Genomic DNA, 18758 nt, shown 5'->3' with positions numbered 1-18758 from the left:
TCTAGGGTTACACAATTGATAAGAGGCAGAACTGGAATTTTAATCCAATACTGAAGCTGCAGAATCCATGCTTGGGAAACCAAGGCTCACGGAGTTTGTGTAATATGCACAAAATCACCCTTCTTGGTCTAGATCTTTGGGTCTTGAATCCAGATATGTTTATAGTCTTATACATTTTGTTAGGGATATTGTTTGTTTTGTTGTTCTGGTTATCATATTAAATACTATTATCCAGGGGGAAAAAGTGGGGTCAGAAAGAGAAATGAAATTTAACAGTTTTAATTTATATTATTCAAGAGCAAAATTGGCCTGAATTTCCAGGATATCCATCTTACACCTTCACATTTTTTTCAGAACTCTCTATAACAGTAACAATGCATTTCCTCCGTCCTTTGATCAAAGGTAAAGTCAGTAACAAGCTAAAAAATGGCTGCCTCATCCTTTCCAGAGTTCTCCCTCAGCAAATCCAAAGCCTCCATTTCTCCTGCGTTCAATGAAAACACCTTAAGCTAAAGTTTATTTTTCATGCTGCCATTCTCACTGCCTACTGTTCCCAAGCAAGTCCCTTATAATAGAAATAAGTCAACTGGATTAGCAAGAGAGCAGCTTCAGGGACCCTGACATTTCACAAGGAACAACAGTCCTTTGGTTTTGATTTTTGCAGTTCTATCTCCCCACAGACAAAAATAAACAGGAGAAAGAGGTGCTTCTGAAAGATGCTTGATTAGCACTTTCATTTTAAGCCCTTTGTTTAGACAGACAAATCCAATTCAGCTTATTCCTGTTGAGTGACACTAAGCTGCCTTTCAAAAGCTTTTGCAGTCTTATCTGCCATCCAGTAATACCACCTTCTCAGAAATCCTGGCTAGAGGACACACAACCATATAGTCAACACTTATATTGGGACCAATCAGGTTCGTTTGTAGGAATTTTTTGCCACTCTTCTATAAAAGGAAAATGCTTCAATGCTCTCAGTGTAAAAGATAGTTCAGAGTTTGCCATATTTTCACTTACAATGGTGATTACATTCCACTTCTGTGTTGTGTTTATTACCCAAGGTTAAAAATGTGCTAAATTAATTAAAATCATCTGAGATACCTGCCATCCAAATAACCTGGAGTCCTATGAGTCAAAGCCAATATGAGTAATCAATTAAATATTAGTAAAGATTCATTGGGGGTAGGTGGGTTTGTTGTTTTGTTTTGTGTTTTTTTTTTCATTTGTTTTGTTTTGTGTTGTTTTGTTTTTTGCTCTAGCTTTCAAGGACATTAAGTCACATCAGGTTCTAATTGAAATGTTAGCTGGTTGATCATACAGGTAGAACAGGTTAATTATCAGGTGGTAGCTGAATAATTACCTAGCAATTGCCATCTTAGATTACTGTTATAATTATTTTGGCCCTCTTCACCAAAACACAGATCATCCTTGATAATTACTTATGGATTCACTGAACATTATTAAGAGGGGGCCTCTTAAAGGCTGAAAACAAATAGTAATTACAGTGTTAAAATCAAAATAAATAAGGTCTCCATAGCTCCTCCAAATTTAGTGCAGGCTCTGCTTGGACATATTGTGTATTGTTTTATTTCACACTTCATGTGGGAAATTATTGAAGGAAAATAGGGTCTTAAGTTGATTATTTAAATTTCAGTGATTCCTATAGGAAGAAATTAATGAGGAAAGGAAGAGAAGGAAGGAGAGACGTAGGGAAGAAAAAGGAGGGTAGGAAAGAAAAGAGATGGTAAGTACTGACAGAGGGAAAATTGGAAGATGTAAGGTGGGAAGGGTAAAAGGAAGGGTTGCTAAAAATTCGTTAAAAAAAATAGTAGGCTGAATATGCCCCTCCTCCAAGAGACTTTTACATCCTAATCCCTGGAACCTGTGGATGTTGTCTTGTGGCTAAAAAGGACTTTGCAGAAATGATTATGTTAAGAATCTTGAGATGGGGAGATTATCCTAGAGTAACTGTGTGGGTCCTAAATGCAATCACATGTATCTGTATGAGTGAGAGACAGAGGAATATTTGGCATGGACAGAGGAGAAGGCAAGTGACTGTGGAGGCAAGGATTGTAATGATGTATTCAGAAGTCAAGGAAGGCCAGCACCTAGAAGCTCTGAGGAAGTATGGCCCTACCTACACCCTGATTTTGGCTTAGCAATATTGATTTTGGTCTTCCGTCCTGAAGAACTCCAAGGGAATACATTTGTGATGCTGTAAGCCACGAAGTTTGTGGCCATAAGAAACTAATACAGTCATTTAGCCATTCACAACTGTAATGTATTACCTATTAGAGTCTGGTGCTGCTCTGAACACCAGGAAGAGAGAGGGGGGGAGAGAGAGAGAGAGAGAGGAGGCTAAGTGAAGAGAAAGCATGCTTAAACAAACATAAGTAAGACAACAGTAAGATTCTTTCAGATAGTGATAGGTTCTATGAAATATATTAACAGAGAAATGAGAGAGAACATGATGGGGAAGAAGAGGCATGAGGTGGGGTCAGAGAAGACTCTCCTGAGAGAGGGGATATTTGAGTCAGTCTTGCCAGGATATGGTATTTTCTAACTTTTGAAATCATCACCACTTTTTAGTCTCAAAACAACTTTTGAAGATAGTAAGAGTTATTCATATTTTACAATAAAGGAAACTGAAGCTTAGAGGGCTAAAATATCTGACCCAAGGTAATAGTGCTATGAGTGATAGGTAGCCACGGGGTTCAAACTCAGATTGGTCTATGCTAAACCTTAAACTTTTTCCATGTGAAGTGCAGATAAAAAAGAGTAATCGCACGGCATGGATTAAGATGTCACAAAAAGTTTTCCACATATCCCTAGGGAAGAGGCTATATTTTGTATTTAGATCTACATTATTTGACATTCCATGTTACCCAGGTCACAGTGCATCAAGTTCTAGAGGGCATCAACAATTACCAGTTTAGACAGGATACTCCATGATTTTATGAGCAAAACCTACTCCTCCCCTGGGTACATGAGAATTCACTTCAACTACTAACGACCCAAAGATTCACCTCCTTTCCCTGCCATTTGACTCAGCTCTCCCCTAAGAATCTTCCTGACACTTAAGTGAAAATATCATATGCAGATGAATGTGACAGGTAGGTCATTGCCCTTGAGTGAGCAGAGAAAAATGAGTTCTACTGCTGAAGGCCTAAAGAATCCTAATTTGATATTTAGGCCCTTTGGCTTGATTGGGCTGTGGCAAGAGAAAGGATTCAGTTCTGTTGTGTCAGTTTGCAGACTGCAGGGAATGACTGGCTGCCAGGCAAAAACCTGACTGACTTGTAACGAGCGGGCCACAGCCCAAGCACAGCACTCACACCAGGATTGTTAATGGTGTAGCCTGGCTGGCTACAGAGACTCCCAGGGGAAGCCTACAAGCCTGTCAGTGCTTGTCAGTGTCACTGTGACAACTGAACACTCTGACGGAGTTGTGGAAAAGAAGAGTAGCAGATAACAAGGCCACCTTGAGAAATCCTATGCTTTGAGCACCTGGGAATACCGCGAAAGGAAGTTGGAGGATGTGCTTCCTATTCATAGCATTTGCCCACAAGAACGTGATATGTTTCAAAACCACAGATGAAGCATGTGAATCAAAAATAGTCTTTGGAAGTATTACATAAAGGTTTAAGAAAATAAAACTTTTATCATAGACTAGATTGCCTTATAGAGAGGTAAAAACAACGGCCCCGTTAGTACTTGGATGGGAGACCGCCTGGGAATACCGGGTGCTGTAGGCTTTTCCCTCTTCTTTTGTCCCGCCCGCCGGCCCGTGGGGGGTCGGGAGGGTAGGGGGCCCCCCCGCGCTCCGCGCCCACCCCCCATTTCGCGCTCGGCCCCCGGCCCCCCGGCGCGGCCCGCTGCCCCCGCCCGGACCTTCCTCCCCTCTCCCCCGCTGCAGCAGCACCGCCAGGCGGCGGCGGCGGCGGCGGCGGCGGCGGCGGCGGCAGCGGCAGCAGCAGAGCGTCCCAGCCCTTCCGTTCGGCCGGCAGCCGAGCCCCAGCCCTGGGCCCCACACCGGGCCGGGCCGGGCGGCGGGATCCCTAAGTGCCGCTGGGTCTCTTCTCCGGCCCCGCCCCGCACTCCGGGACATCCCCTGCACCCGGCGCGGGACAGCCCACGGCGGCAAACCGTGCCCTGGGCCCCCGGACCCCCAGCCCACCGTGGACTTCCTCTCCGCCGCACACCCGGGCCTCGGGCCCGGGCCTCACGCCGGGCGGGCTCCTCGCCGCCGCCGGGGCTCCCGAGAGACACACCGGCGCACCGCACAGGGCAAGTCGCCGGCCACCCGGGCAGAGAGGACACACGCGGAGCACTCCCACCCAAACCCAAACGACCCACCGGCCCCCCGACCCGTGGCAACCCACCCCAAACCCCACCCCACGGTGCAACAGGATAGCCGGCTCTGGCCCCCCCGCCCCCGGCCCCGCCCCCGCGCGGGGCCTGCTGCCACACGCAGGCCCTGACGGGAATCGGGGCAGAACGGTCCTCCCCAGACGGGGGTGGGGTGGCGCGGTGGGGGGGACACTGCACGTCTTCAGGACCTCCGGGTGAAGGACCAGCGGCAGCCACGGCCCTGCCTCCTTGTCCTGGCCCTGCCCGCAAGCCCCTCCCCGCCGTGCCCTGGCGCGAGGCGGCGGAGGGCCCTCTCGCGCGCACTCTCGGGCTCTGGCCCTCCGCCCCCACGCGTGGAAGTCTGTCCCTGCGCGCGTGCCCGTGGGTCTGCTCCTTGGGATGTGCGACGGCGGTGCCTCCGCGGTTCGGGTGGGGCAGGGGGGTGCGCGCGAGACCCGTCAGGCTCCGCCTGCGCCCGCCCCCCCATAGGGGCAGGTGGGCTAGCGAAGGGCCAGGGCGGCGGGAGGGACCCGACTGGGCAGGGAGGGACGCGTAGCAGCAGCTCGGCCTCTTGAGGCGTCCGGGGGCGGCCGCCGGCCTCTGTGGCCATACCACCCCGAACGCAACGCGCCCGCCCGCCCGATTCCCTCTGATCTCGGGAGCTAAGCAGGGTCGGGCCCGGTTAGTACTTGCATGGGAGACCGCCTGGGAATACCGGGGGCCCTAGGCTTTTTGCTGTGCCTCTTTTTCTGTCCCACCCCCCTGGGCTGGAAACGGGGGTGGGGTGGGGTGGGGTGGCCCGGGGCCCCTCCGCCCTCCGCGCCCGCCCCGGCTCCCGCCCCCGGCCGGCCCGGACCCTGTCCCGTGGCCCCTGGAGAGAGGGTCAGGTTTGACATGTGGAGGCTCAGTCCCCGAGGCTGTCGCCCCTCAGACACCTGCCGCAGGTCCGGGCCTCCGGAACTTCTGACGGACCGGCTCTGAATTCAGGACAAATTCTAAGGTTGTCCAAGTAGACGACCACGTTACCCTATGAGAGGAGAAATTTGATCCTATCCATATATGCAGAAGAATAGAATCTGAACAGTTGGCCATTCGTTCACGATAAAATAATTTAAGAATCCAGAAGAGAAGACATCTAGAAACTCTTTTCAAAAGTCTAAATCCTTAGAAAATAGTCTTAAGGATTCAGAAGTAAAAACATTCTTTGGAAAGTCACGAGCAAGACCAGGGTGTTGATAATGAGATTCTTCTGGTCAATACTGCAACAGACGCTCTAAAATACACACTAAAACAAGGGAAAACACTAATAATAGGTGGGAAAGGAAAAATCACCTCGTTCATTGTCCTCACCTCCTACGGTTCTCAAAATACACTGTTTGCCCCTAGGCATGGGAGACCTGTAGAAAGCCTAGGTGAGTCCCGCAAGACAGCTCTACATGAAATCAACGTTCAATCGATAGTTTCGATATTTCTTATTTCCTAGCAAATACACAATAATGAATGCAATTTTTAAAAAGGATCACAGTCAAAGTCACAGAGAATCTACACAGCACCTACGGGAAAAACGTGCCAACTTAGATGGAAAACTTAGTAACAAACATAAATGATGGCCCAAATCGATGGAGAGGCTATACTGTATTCCTCGATAGATGGACACAGAGCCCCCAAACTAATCATTTCCCCCAAATTAATAAATAATCAAATTTAAACAGGGTTTATAACTAGAAACTTACAATCTGTTTCTTTCTCCTTTTCTTTTAATTAGGGAAATGGACATGTTGAAGAATAATAATAATAATAATAATAATAATTATTATTATTATTAGATTAAATCGAGTTAACTGTACCAAAACTCTACCACTCACCTTATAAAACTGGGAGTTTATTCATAGGTCGCAAGCCGCTGTGTATCTTTTCCTGAAGGCATGCAACCAAAGAAACACTTCTCCCCAACAAATCCCATCTCGACTGTCAGCATTTTGCTTGCTTTTCCTTTTAAAGTTTTTGCTCTCTGTTATAGGACTGTCTCATTGAGGTAGTTTGTTATTTTCACAGTTTATATAATACATGTGGAACCATTGTGGATGCATTCTGGGTAACTTGTGTGCCAGGGGAAACCTTCTGTTTGGGGAATACTCCTTGCTGACACAGGAAGCTGCAGTTCATCAGCACTGCTATAGAATGGCACTGCACGAAGCAATCGAAATATCTTTATCCGATCTTTGACTAGGTCCGTGTACACAGGGCTCCCGTGAGTATTACCCTAGACGATTCCTGGTCACACGTGCCCTATCTTCTCTCTGGTACGTGCTCCTCAGAGAATACGCTTGCTCCTGAATGACGCCAGTGTGGATTCATATCCATTTATGCTACATTGTTTTCCAAATGGTTCTATCACTTCACCTCCCGTATCAGCAGGGTGTGGGTAAGAGTTTTCCTCCCAGCCAACACAGCGATCGGTTTTTTAAGTTTCCTCAATCTGGTGAGTTTGAAACTACACCTTGCTTCATTGTTTATTTCCTATTTCCCTGATTAATAGTGAGGATACAGTGCCAAATGCGTACGAAGCATATTACACATAGATATTCTGTAATAGTAATATCTTGCCAAGTATATGCGCTACAGATGCCTTGTCCTGTTTGCGGCTTGTTTTTTACCCTCTTCGTGGTATCTTTTGACACTTTTTATTATGGGAAATTTGAAATAGAAACAAAAACAGACAGAATAGTAGAATACATACTCACTACCCTGACTCAAGAAATCACCAACCCTTGGCCAGCCAGATCTTGTTTCTTTTATACCCCTCCTACCTTAAGTTCATGATCCCCTTAGTAATATCCCTCCATCGATAAAGGGTCAATATGTTTCTATCAAAGGTGGAGGCTTTCTTTCCTTTTTCAGTGTAATCACAGCCACATTATTCCATCTAAACATTTAACCGTATTAGAGATAACAGCAAGTACTCGATGTCTGCGTTTCCCTGAGACACATACACTCACTTCAGTTTCTTTGAATCCAGTGCAAATACAGTGCATACATGGTGATGGGTTGAGATGTCTTTTGAAAGAGTGTCCACACATCCCAACTAGTTGGGGGCGGCCCCGGCTGTCACCATTTCCCTTTGTTTCCTACCGCTGTCCACAGTGACCCGAGTCAGTTTTGCCGCTGTGAGGGGTGTAATCGTGGATTTAAGCATATTTAATGTGTTTCGATATCTTGCAATTATTATACTTACTGGTGATCAGACTGTCCTGTGTTTGGCAAACGGGAGTCTACTCATTCTGGTTCCTGTGTCTTTTGACGTGACCCTCGTCCTGTTGGATGTCATAGCATCCACGCTTCCCAGCATAAGAAGCGTCCATTTCCCACCCCAGACTTGAAGTCAGCCTATGTCTCCAGTAAGTCTTAGGACCGTTTAATAACAATGGTTTGTGGAGACCACGACCTAGATGCTGGTGAAATGCACTGCTGTTGAGTTTGCACCTATTTCTCAGCACTTTCCATGGGAAACAACTAAAAACTAAACAATAAAATAGAATTAGATTAAAAAACTAAAGAAAAATACATTGAGCTTACACTGAGTATCCAAATGGAAACTGAGAAATTAGAGGCTTTTTACTCTATACTTTATCGATTTCACCTCTTTCTCTCACACCCAAATTCCCAGTTCTCAAAGACACCCACAGCATTCGCTCTTTGCGTGATGCCACACAATAATCGTATCCATTCACCGTATCACCGTGGACTACTTGCTACTGCGCCAAGCAGGAAAGGCGAGGAAGGAACTTTCTACTTTCCTGGCTCCACTGTGACAATCTAAGAGCTGCTGTCAGCCGAAGCCAGTCTGCTCATGTCCGGGGAGCTCGGAGCCATGTCCCACTCCTTTGGAATATTTCCCTGAGCCTTCATGTGGGCTCCTGCCGTCTGTAGAATCTGACAAGTCACACGTTGTCCTCCCGTTTGTGTCCTCCGTGCTTTGAAGAGATGTCCTATTGAGTCTTTGATTTTTGCTGTGATTTGTATATGTGTCTGCGGCAAAGTGTTGCTTCTGTGCTGTGTAGCAGCTGCCGAGCAAGGCTTTGAAGGCTACGGGGCTGCAGGACGGCGCGGGGGTGTCGGGGGTGGGGGTCGGGGCGCTGGGCCCGGAGGGCCACGTCGCAGCAGCTCGGCCTCTTGAGGCGTCCGGGGCCGGCCGTCGCCGTCTACGGCCATACCACCCTGAACGCGCCCGATCTCGTCTGATCTCGGAAGCTAAGCAGGGTCGGGCCTGGTTAGTACTTGGATGGGAGACCGCCTGGGAATACCGGGTGCTGTAGGCTTTTGCCTCTTCTTTTGTCCCGCCCGCCGGCCCGTGGGGGGTCGGGGGGGGGGGTGGGGGGCCCCCCGCGCTCCGCGCCCGCCCCCCCTTTCGCGCTCGGCCCCCGGCCCCCCGGCGCGGCCCGCTGCCCCCGCCCGGGCCTTCCTCCCCTCTCCCCCGCTGCAGCAGCACCGCCAGGCGGCGGCGGCGGCGGCGGCGGCGGCGGCAGCGGCAGCAGCAGAGCGTCCCAGCCCTTCCGTTCGGCCGGCAGCCGAGCCCCAGCCCTGGGCCCCACACGGGGCCGGGCCGGGCGGTGGGATCCCTAAGTGCCGCTGGGTCTCTTCTCCGGCCCCGCCCCGCACTCCGGGACATCCCCTGCACCCGGCGCGGGACAGCCCACGGCGGCAAACCGTGCCCTGGGCCCCCGGACCCCCAGCCCACCGTGGACTTCCTCTCCGCCGCACACCCGGGCCTCGGGCCCGGGCCTCACGCCGGGCGGGCTCCTCGCCGCCGCCGGGGCTCCCGAGAGACACACCGGCGCACCGCACAGGGCAAGTCGCCGGCCACCCGGGCAGAGAGGACACACGCGGAGCACTCCCACCCAAACCCAAACGACCCACCGGCCCCCCGACCCGTGGCAACCCACCCCAAACCCCACCCCACGGTGCAACAGGATAGCCGGCTCTGGCCCCCCCCGCCCCCCGCCCCCGGCCCCGCCCCCGCGCGGGGCCTGCTGCCACACGCAGGCCCTGACGGGAATCGGGGCAGAACGGTCCTCCCCAGACGGGGGTGGGGTGGCGCGGTGGGGGGGACACTGCACGTCTTCAGGACCTCCGGGTGAAGGACCAGCGGCAGCCACGGCCCTGCCTCCTTGTCCTGGCCCTGCCCGCAAGCCCCTCCCCTCCGTGCCCTGGCGCGAGGCGGCGGAGGGCCCTCTCGCGCGCACTCTCGGGCTCTGGCCCTCCGCCCCCACGCGTGGAAGTCTGTCCCTGCGCGCGTGCCCGTGGGTCTGCTCCTTGGGATGTGCGACGGCGGTGCGTCCGCGGTTCGGGTGGGGCAGGGGGGTGCGCGCGAGACCCGTCAGGCTCCGCCTGCGCCCGCCCCCCCATACGGGCAGGTGGGCTAGCGAAGGGCCAGGGCGGCGGGAGGGACCCGACTGGGCAGGGAGGGACGCGTAGCAGCAGCTCGGCCTCTTGAGGCGTCCGGGGGCGGCCGCCGGCCTCTGTGGCCATACCACCCCGAACGCAACGCGCCCGCCCGCCCGATTCCCTCTGATCTCGGGAGCTAAGCAGGGTCGGGCCCGGTTAGTACTTGCATGGGAGACCGCCTGGGAATACCGGGTGCCCTAGGCTTTTTGCTGTGCCTCTTTTTCTGTCCCACCCCCCTGGGCTGGAAACGGGGGTGGGGTGGGGTGGGGTGGCCCGGGGCCCCTCCGCCCTCCGCGCCCGCCCCGGCTCCCGCCCCCGGCCGGCCCGGACCCTGTCCCGTGGCCCCTGGAGAGAGGGTCAGGTTTGACATGTGGAGGCTCAGTCCCCGAGGCTGTCGCCCCTCAGACACCTGCCGCAGGTCCGGGCCTCCGGAACTTCTGACGGACCGGCTCTGAATTCAGGACAAATTCTAAGGTTGTCCAAGTAGACGACCACGTTACCCTATGAGAGGAGAAATTTGATCCTATCCATATATGCAGAAGAATAGAATCTGAACAGTTGGCCATTCGTTCACGATAAAATAATTTAAGAATCCAGAAGAGAAGACATCTGGAAACTCTTTTCAAAAGTCTAAATCCTTAGAAAATAGTCTTAAGGATTCAGAAGTAAAAACATTCTTTGGAAAGTCACGAGCAAGACCAGGGTGTTGATAATGAGATTCTTCTGGTCAATACTGCAACAGACGCTCTAAAATACACACTAAAACAAGGGAAAACACTAATAATAGGTGGGAAAGGAAAAATCACCTCGTTCATTGTCCTCACCTCCTACGGTTCTCAAAATACACTGTTTGCCCCTAGGCATGGGAGACCTGTAGAAAGCCTAGGTGAGTCCCGCAAGACAGCTCTACATGAAATCAACGTTCAATCGATAGTTTCGATATTTCTTATTTCCTAGCAAATACACAATAATGAATGCAATTTTTAAAAAGGATCACAGTCAAAGTCACAGAGAATCTACACAGCACCTACGGGAAAAACGTGCCAACTTAGATGGAAAACTTAGTAACAAACATAAATGATGGCCCAAATCGATGGAGAGGCTATACTGTATTCCTCGATAGATGGACACAGAGCCCCCAAACTAATCATTTCCCCCAAATTAATAAATAATCAAATTTAAACAGGGTTTATAACTAGAAACTTACAATCTGTTTCTTTCTCCTTTTCTTTTAATTAGGGAAATGGACATGTTGAAGAATAATAATAATAATAATATTAATAATTATTATTATTAGATTAAATCGAGTTAACTGTACCAAAACTCTACCACTCACCTTATAAAACTGGGAGTTTATTCATAGGTCGCAAGCCGCTGTGTATCTTTTCCTGAAGGCATGCAACCAAAGAAACACTTCTCCCCAACAAATCCCATCTCGACTGTCAGCATTTTGCTTGCTTTTCCTTTTAAAGTTTTTGCTCTCTGTTATAGGACTGTCTCATTGAGGTAGTTTGTTATTTTCACAGTTTATATAATACATGTGGAACCATTGTGGATGCATTCTGGGTAACTTGTGTGCCAGGGGAAACCTTCTGTTTGGGGAATACTCCTTGCTGACACAGGAAGCTGCAGTTCATCAGCACTGCTATAGAATGGCACTGCACGAAGCAATCGAAATATCTTTATCCGATCTTTGACTAGGTCCGTGTACACAGGGCTCCCGTGAGTATTACCCTAGACGATTCCTGGTCACACGTGCCCTATCTTCTCTCTGGTACGTGCTCCTCAGAGAATACGCTTGCTCCTGAATGACGCCAGTGTGGATTCATATCCATTTATGCTACATTGTTTTCCAAATGGTTCTATCACTTCACCTCCCGTATCAGCAGGGTGTGGGTAAGAGTTTTCCTCCCAGCCAACACAGCGATCGGTTTTTTAAGTTTCCTCAATCTGGTGAGTTTGAAACTACACCTTGCTTCAATGTTTATTTCCTATTTCCCTGATTAATAGTGAGGATACAGTGCCAAATGCGTATGAAGCATATTACACATAGATATTCTGTAATAGTAATATCTTGCCAAGTATATGCGCTACAGATGCCTTGTCCTGTTTGCGGCTTGTTTTTTACCCTCTTCGTGGTATCTTTTGACACTTTTTATTATGGGAAATTTGAAATAGAAACAAAAACAGACAGAATAGTAGAATACATACTCACTACCCTGACTCAAGAAATCACCAACCCTTGGCCAGCCAGATCTTGTTTCTTTTATACCCCTCCTACCTTAAGTTCATGATCCCCTTAGTAATATCCCTCCATCGATAAAGGGTCAATATGTTTCTATCAAAGGTGGAGGCTTTCTTTCCTTTTTCAGTGTAATCACAGCCACATTATTCCATCTAAACATTTAACCGTATTAGAGATAACAGCAAGTACTCGATGTCTGCGTTTCCCTGAGACACATACACTCACTTCAGTTTCTTTGAATCCAGTGCAAATACAGTGCATACATGGTGATGGGTTGAGATGTCTTTTGAAAGAGTGTCCACACATCCCAACTAGTTGGGGGCGGCCCCGGCTGTCACCATTTCCCTTTGTTTCCTACCGCTGTCCACAGTGACCCGAGTCAGTTTTGCCGCTGTGAGGGGTGTAATCGTGGATTTAAGCATATTTAATGTGTTTCGATATCTTGCAATTATTATACTTACTGGTGATCAGACTGTCCTGTGTTTGGCAAACGGGAGTCTACTCATTCTGGTTCCTGTGTCTTTTGACGTGACCCTCGTCCTGTTGGATGTCATAGCATCCACGCTTCCCAGCATAAGAAGCGTCCATTTCCCACCCCAGACTTGAAGTCAGCCTATGTCTCCAGTAAGTCTTAGGACCGTTTAATAACAATGGTTTGTGGAGACCACGACCTAGATGCTGGTGAAATGCACTGCTGTTGAGTTTGCACCTATTTCTCAGCACTTTCCATGGGAAACAACTAAAAACTAAACAATAAAATAGAATTAGATTAAAAAACTAAAGAAAAATACATTGAGCTTACACTGAGAATCCAAATGGAAACTGAGAAATTAGAGGCTTTTTACTCTATACTTTATCGATTTCACCTCTTTCTCTCACACCCAAATTCCCAGTTCTCAAAGACACCCACAGCATTCGCTCTTTGCGTGATGCCACAGAATAATCGTATCCATTCACCGTATCACCGTGGACTACTTGCTACTGCGCCAAGCAGGAAAGGCGAGGAAGGAACTTTCTACTTTCCTGGCTCCACTGTGACAATCTAAGAGCTGCTGTCAGCCGAAGCCAGTCTGCTCATGTCCGGGGAGCTCGGAGCCATGTCCCACTCCTTTGGAATATTTCCCTGAGCCTTCATGTGGGCTCCTGCCGTCTGTAGAATCTGACAAGTCACACGTTGTCCTCCCGTTTGTGTCCTCCGTGCTTTGAAGAGATGTCCTATTGAGTCTTTGATTTTTGCTGTGATTTGTATATGTGTCTGCGGCAAAGTGTTGCTTCTGTGCTGTGTAGCAGCTGCCGAGCAAGGCTTTGAAGGCTACGGGGCTGCAGGACGGCGCGGGGGTGTCGGGGGTGGGGGTCGGGGCGCTGGGCCCGGAGGGCCACGTCGCAGCAGCTCGGCCTCTTGAGGCGTCCGGGGCCGGCCGCCGCCGTCTACGGCCATACCACCCTGAACGCGCCCGATCTCGTCTGATCTCGGAAGCTAAGCAGGGTCGGGCCTGGTTAGTACTTGGATGGGAGACCGCCTGGGAATACCGGGTGCTGTAGGCTTTTGCCTCTTCTTTTGTCCCGCCCGCCGGCCCGTGGGGGGTCGGGGGGGGGTGGGGGGCCCCCCGCGCTCCGCGCCCGCCCCCCCTTTCGCGCTCGGCCCCCGGCCCCCCGGCGCGGCCCGCTGCCCCCGCCCGGGCCTTCCTCCCCTCTCCCCCGCTGCAGCAGCACCGCCAGGCGGCGGCGGCGGCGGCGGCGGCGGCGGCAGCGGCAGCAGCAGAGCGTCCCAGCCCTTCCGTTCGGCCGGCAGCCGAGCCCCAGCCCTGGGCCCCACACGGGGCCGGGCCGGGCGGTGGGATCCCTAAGTGCCGCTGGGTCTCTTCTCCGGCCCCGCCCCGCACTCCGGGACATCCCCTGCACCCGGCGCGGGACAGCCCACGGCGGCAAACCGTGCCCTGGGCCCCCGGACCCCCAGCCCACCGTGGACTTCCTCTCCGCCGCACACCCGGGCCTCGGGCCCGGGCCTCACGCCGGGCGGGCTCCTCGCCGCCGCCGGGGCTCCCGAGAGACACACCGGCGCACCGCACAGGGCAAGTCGCCGGCCACCCGGGCAGAGAGGACACACGCGGAGCACTCCCACCCAAACCCAAACGACCCACCGGCCCCCCGACCCGTGGCAACCCACCCCAAACCCCACCCCACGGTGCAACAGGATAGCCGGCTCTGGCCCCCCCGCCCCCCGCCCCCGGCCCCGCCCCCGCGCGGGGCCTGCTGCCACACGCAGGCCCTGACGGGAATCGGGGCAGAACGGTCCTCCCCAGACGGGGGTGGGGTGGCGCGGTGGGGGGGACACTGCACGTCTTCAGGACCTCCGGGTGAAGGACCAGCGGCAGCCACGGCCCTGCCTCCTTGTCCTGGCCCTGCCCGCAAGCCCCTCCCCGCCGTGCCCTGGCGCGAGGCGGCGGAGGGCCCTCTCGCGCGCACTCTCGGGCTCTGGCCCTCCGCCCCCACGCGTGGAAGTCTGTCCCTGCGCGCGTGCCCGTGGGTCTGCTCCTTGGGATGTGCGACGGCGGTGCGTCCGCGGTTCGGGTGGGGCAGGGGGGTGCGCGCGAGACCCGTCAGGCTCCGCCTGCGCCCGCCCCCCCATAGGGGCAGGTGGGCTAGCGAAGGGCCAGGGCGGCGGGAGGGACCCGACTGGGCAGGGAGGGACGCGTAGCAGCAGCTCGGCCTCTTGAGGCGTCCGGGGGCGGCCGCCGGCCTCTGTGGCCATACCACCCCGAACGCAACGCGCCCGCCCGCCCGATTCCCTCTGATCTCGGGAGCTAAGCAGGGTCGGGCCCGGTTAGTACTTGCATGGGAGACCGCCTGGGAATACCGGGTGCCCTAGGCTTTTTGCTGTGCCTCTTTTTCTGTCCCACCCCCCTGGGCTGGAAACGGGGGTGGGGTGGGGTGGGGTGGCCCGGGGCCCCTCCGCCCTCCGCGCCCGCCCCGGCTCCCGCCCCCGGCCGGCCCGGACCCTGTCCCGTGGCCCCTGGAGAGAGGGTCAGGTTTGACATGTGGAGGCTCAGTCCCCGAGGCTGTCGCCCCTCAGACACCTGCCGCAGGTCCGGGCCTCCGGAACTTCTGACGGACCGGCTCTGAATTCAGGACAAATTCTAAGGTTGTCCAAGTAGACGACCACGTTACCCTATGAGAGGAGAAATTTGATCCTATCCATATATGCAGAAGAATAGAATCTGAACAGTTGGCCATTCGTTCACGATAAAATAATTTAAGAATCCAGAAGAGAAGACATCTGGAAACTCTTTTCAAAAGTCTAAATCCTTAGAAAATAGTCTTAAGGATTCAGAAGTAAAAACATTCTTTGGAAAGTCACGAGCAAGACCAGGGTGTTGATAATGAGATTCTTCTGGTCAATACTGCAACAGACGCTCTAAAATACACACTAAAACAAGGGAAAACACTAATAATAGGTGGGAAAGGAAAAATCACCTCGTTCATTGTCCTCACCTCCTACGGTTCTCAAAATACACTGTTTGCCCCTAGGCATGGGAGACCTGTAGAAAGCCTAGGTGAGTCCCGCAAGACAGCTCTACATGAAATCAACGTTCAATCGATAGTTTCGATATTTCTTATTTCCTAGCAAATACACAATAATGAATGCAATTTTTAAAAAGGATCACAGTCAAAGTCACAGAGAATCTACACAGCACCTACGGGAAAAACGTGCCAACTTAGATGGAAAACTTAGTAACAAACATAAATGATGGCCCAAATCGATGGAGAGGCTATACTGTATTCCTCGATAGATGGACACAGAGCCCCCAAACTAATCATTTCCCCCAAATTAATAAATAATCAAATTTAAACAGGGTTTATAACTAGAAACTTACAATCTGTTTCTTTCTCCTTTTCTTTTAATTAGGGAAATGGACATGTTGAAGAATAATAATAATAATAATATTAATAATTATTATTATTAGATTAAATCGAGTTAACTGTACCAAAACTCTACCACTCACCTTATAAAACTGGGAGTTTATTCATAGGTCGCAAGCCGCTGTGTATCTTTTCCTGAAGGCATGCAACCAAAGAAACACTTCTCCCCAACAAATCCCATCTCGACTGTCAGCATTTTGCTTGCTTTTCCTTTTAAAGTTTTTGCTCTCTGTTATAGGACTGTCTCATTGAGGTAGTTTGTTATTTTCACAGTTTATATAATACATGTGGAACCATTGTGGATGCATTCTGGGTAACTTGTGTGCCAGGGGAAACCTTCTGTTTGGGGAATACTCCTTGCTGACACAGGAAGCTGCAGTTCATCAGCACTGCTATAGAATGGCACTGCACGAAGCAATCGAAATATCTTTATCCGATCTTTGACTAGGTCCGTGTACACAGGGCTCCCGTGAGTATTACCCTAGACGATTCCTGGTCACACGTGCCCTATCTTCTCTCTGGTACGTGCTCCTCAGAGAATACGCTTGCTCCTGAATGACGCCAGTGTGGATTCATATCCATTTATGCTACATTGTTTTCCAAATGGTTCTATCACTTCACCTCCCGTATCAGCAGGGTGTGGGTAAGAGTTTTCCTCCCAGCCAACACAGCGATCGGTTTTTTAAGTTTCCTCAATCTGGTGAGTTTGAAACTACACCTTGCTTCAATGTTTATTTCCTATTTCCCTGATTAATAGTGAGGATACAGTGCCAAATGCGTATGAAGCATATTACACATAGATATTCTGTAATAGTAATATCTTGCCAAGTATATGCGCTACAGATGCCTTGTCCTGTTTGCGGCTTGTTTTTTACCCTCTTCGTGGTATCTTTTGACACTTTTTATTATGGGAAATTTGAAATAGAAACAAAAACAGACAGAATAGTAGAATACATACTCACTACCCTGACTCAAGAAATCACCAACCCTTGGCCAGCCAGATCTTGTTTCTTTTATACCCCTCCTACCTTAAGTTCATGATCCCCTTAGTAATATCCCTCCATCGATAAAGGGTCAATATGTTTCTATCAAAGGTGGAGGCTTTCTTTCCTTTTTCAGTGTAATCACAGCCACATTATTCCATCTAAACATTTAACCGTATTAGAGATAACAGCAAGTACTCGATGTCTGCGTTTCCCTGAGACACATACACTCACTTCAGTTTCTTTGAATCCAGTGCAAATACAGTGCATACATGGTGATGGGTTGAGATGTCTTTTGAAAGAGTGTCCACACATCCCAACTAGTTGGGGGCGGCCCCGGCTGTCACCATTTCCCTTTGTTTCCTACCGCTGTCCACAGTGACCCGAGTCAGTTTTGCCGCTGTGAGGGGTGTAATCGTGGATTTAAGCATATTTAATGTGTTTCGATATCTTGCAATTATTATACTTACTGGTGATCAGACTGTCCTGTGTTTGGCAAACGGGAGTCTACTCATTCTGGTTCCTGTGTCTTTTGACGTGACCCTCGTCCTGTTGGATGTCATAGCATCCACGCTTCCCAGCATAAGAAGCGTCCATTTCCCACCCCAGACTTGAAGTCAGCCTATGTCTCCAGTAAGTCTTAGGACCGTTTAATAACAATGGTTTGTGGAGACCACGACCTAGATGCTGGTGAAATGCACTGCTGTTGAGTTTGCACCTATTTCTCAGCACTTTCCATGGGAAACAACTAAAAACTAAACAATAAAATAGAATTAGATTAAAAAACTAAAGAAAAATACATTGAGCTTACACTGAGAATCCAAATGGAAACTGAGAAATTAGAGGCTTTTTACTCTATACTTTATCGATTTCACCTCTTTCTCTCACACCCAAATTCCCAGTTCTCAAAGACACCCACAGCATTCGCTCTTTGCGTGATGCCACAGAATAATCGTATCCATTCACCGTATCACCGTGGACTACTTGCTACTGCGCCAAGCAGGAAAGGCGAGGAAGGAACTTTCTACTTTCCTGGCTCCACTGTGACAATCTAAGAGCTGCTGTCAGCCGAAGCCAGTCTGCTCATGTCCGGGGAGCTCGGAGCCATGTCCCACTCCTTTGGAATATTTCCCTGAGCCTTCATGTGGGCTCCTGCCGTCTGTAGAATCTGACAAGTCACACGTTGTCCTCCCGTTTGTGTCCTCCGTGCTTTGAAGAGATGTCCTATTGAGTCTTTGATTTTTGCTGTGATTTGTATATGTGTCTGCGGCAAAGTGTTGCTTCTGTGCTGTGTAGCAGCTGCCGAGCAAGGCTTTGAAGGCTACGGGGCTGCAGGACGGCGCGGGGGTGTCGGGGGTGGGGGTCGGGGCGCTGGGCCCGGAGGGCCACGTCGCAGCAGCTCGGCCTCTTGAGGCGTCCGGGGCCGGCCGCCGCCGTCTACGGCCATACCACCCTGAACGCGCCCGATCTCGTCTGATCTCGGAAGCTAAGCAGGGTCGGGCCTGGTTAGTACTTGGATGGGAGACCGCCTGGGAATACCGGGTGCTGTAGGCTTTTGCCTCTTCTTTTGTCCCGCCCGCCGGCCCGTGGGGGGTCGGGGGGGGGGTGGGGGGCCCCCCGCGCTCCGCGCCCGCCCCCCCTTTCGCGCTCGGCCCCCGGCCCCCCGGCGCGGCCCGCTGCCCCCGCCCGGGCCTTCCTCCCCTCTCCCCCGCTGCAGCAGCACCGCCAGGCGGCGGCGGCGGCGGCGGCGGCGGCGGCAGCGGCAGCAGCAGAGCGTCCCAGCCCTTCCGTTCGGCCGGCAGCCGAGCCCCAGCCCT

At 51.4% G+C, this 18758-nt stretch overlaps 3 non-coding genes and 3 pseudogenes across 3 annotated transcripts; all 6 read left to right on the top strand.

Annotated features, from left to right (window-relative positions):
- Positions 1-4945: 4945 nt before the first annotated feature.
- LOC123633562 lies at positions 4946-5077 on the top strand (annotated as a pseudogene).
- A 3470-nt stretch (positions 5078-8547) lies between these two features.
- LOC123633829 lies at positions 8548-8666 on the top strand. The gene has a single exon (XR_006733819.1). It is a non-coding gene; the product is annotated as a 5S ribosomal RNA (ribosomal RNA).
- A 1198-nt stretch (positions 8667-9864) lies between these two features.
- LOC123633559 lies at positions 9865-9996 on the top strand (annotated as a pseudogene).
- A 3467-nt stretch (positions 9997-13463) lies between these two features.
- Positions 13464-13582, top strand: LOC123633828. The gene has a single exon (XR_006733818.1). It is a non-coding gene; the product is annotated as a 5S ribosomal RNA (ribosomal RNA).
- Positions 13583-14777: 1195 nt separating this feature from the next.
- Positions 14778-14909, top strand: LOC123633558 (annotated as a pseudogene).
- Positions 14910-18376: 3467 nt separating this feature from the next.
- LOC123633826 lies at positions 18377-18495 on the top strand. The gene has a single exon (XR_006733817.1). It is a non-coding gene; the product is annotated as a 5S ribosomal RNA (ribosomal RNA).
- The last annotated feature ends 263 nt before the right edge of the window (positions 18496-18758 follow it).

This window comes from Lemur catta, chromosome 2 (assembly GCF_020740605.2).
Source record: "Lemur catta isolate mLemCat1 chromosome 2, mLemCat1.pri, whole genome shotgun sequence".
Classification (NCBI taxonomy): domain Eukaryota; kingdom Metazoa; phylum Chordata; class Mammalia; order Primates; family Lemuridae; genus Lemur; species Lemur catta.
Note: the sequence above shows the minus strand (reverse complement) of the source record. Positions and strands in the feature narration are given on the sequence as shown.